The sequence below is a fragment of the Diplodia seriata genome (assembly GCF_021436955.1).
Source record: "Diplodia seriata strain FDS-637 chromosome Unknown scaffold_1, whole genome shotgun sequence".
NCBI lineage: Eukaryota > Fungi > Ascomycota > Dothideomycetes > Botryosphaeriales > Botryosphaeriaceae > Diplodia > Diplodia seriata.
The window spans coordinates 4664570-4666150 of record NW_027117308.1 but is presented as its reverse complement, the minus strand read 5'-3'; positions in this window follow the sequence as shown (position 1 = coordinate 4666150).

The window sequence follows — 1581 nt, the reverse complement described above, 5'->3', positions numbered from 1 at the left end:
GGGTTTGACTACCAATAATTTATATATGGTCACCGGATCTATAAGTAAGATACGGGTAGGGCCCAATGGTGTTTGTCATCAGCCCTGTTGTGAAGTTTAACGGCTATCAGTATGGTGAACAAGACGGAATCCTGACACTCGTTCACCCACGTGATCGAAGACAGCTGACAATAAAGCGGCACCAAGGCATGCTGGGCGATAAGAGTCGAGGTGATTGAAATAAGGTAGAACCTCGGTGGGCAAACTGGCCGTTACCCCTTTGAGCATCAGCCTCGGATACGCCCGCCCTTGGCAACGTCTTCCCCCCTTTGGACCATGGCACAAGCAACAAGGCCACCAGCCAGTAAAGTTTGTATCCATTTACGAAACGCCCTCGGCCTATCGTTGGCCTGTTGTACGCTTTCTGGCGATTGCACCTCGGTTGAGGACCAGTTAAGCATGCGGTTTCCAGGGATGCCCCGGTTTCCGCTGTCCACAATAGATGAAACCCGGATGCTTTTGTGCCTGCCTGAAAACATGATCGCCGTCGTCCTCCGCACTATCCGCGTGGTGCTGTCTGTAAGCGAGACGCAAAACACCGGTCCCAATTCTAGAACGGGCCTCCTGCCGCTTCACCCGCGTTGCGCTTGGGCAATTCGTGCGGACTCACAAGAACGTCGGCCAATCTTGGCCGCACTAGTGGGACGTCAGGCCGGCAAACACCCACCCTTGTACAACAACCTGCGACAACTTCCACGCTGATATAGGGCTACGATGCTTAATTCAAACGAGCTACACAGCCTCGCTACCCTGTCGTGCCGAGGCATGGAGGGCTCTATTCGGTCATCCTCCAACAAGGCTCAGGAGAGACGAAGCAGTGTTCCGAGGCTTCTCGAAGTCGAGCTTTCTACCAGAACGAGTATAAAGCATCAAGTCTGCGCTCGCCATGATGCTTTCTTCCGCTCCATCCGACAAGCACACGCTCACTTCTCCCTCACATTCATTCACTCTTGCCAGCCGTTAGCTAGCCTCACGGCCGCTCTCACATTCATTCATCCCTTCTTTCAAGCACACCCCTCTCCCCCACAGCACCACCCCTCAACCCGGCCCACCCACCCACAATGCAACCCACCACCATCCTCCTCACCGCCATCCTGGCGCTCCTCACCCCCTTCACCTCCAGCACGCCCATCCCCCAACTCACCGGCACCACCACCGGCACCACCGGCAGCACCTCCTCGACCTCCTGCGCGCCCATCACCCTCATCTTCGCGCGGGGCACCTTCGAGCTGGGGACAATGGGCAGCGTCGTCGGGCCCTCTCTCTCCACCGATCTCCAAAAAGCGCTCGGGTCGACCAAACTCAGCACGCAAGGCGTCGCGTACGCGGCGGACGTGGGCGGGATAGTCAGCGAGATCGCAGGGGGCGCGGGGACGGCGGCGATGGTGGCGCAGGCGCAGAAGGCGCTTACCTCGTGCCCCGACACCAAGATCGTGCTGAGCGGCTACAGCCAGGGCGCGATGCTGGTGCACCACGCGGTGGCGAAGCTGACGGCGGCGCAGAAGGCGCGGGTGGTGGCGGCGGTGACGTTTGGAGACCCGT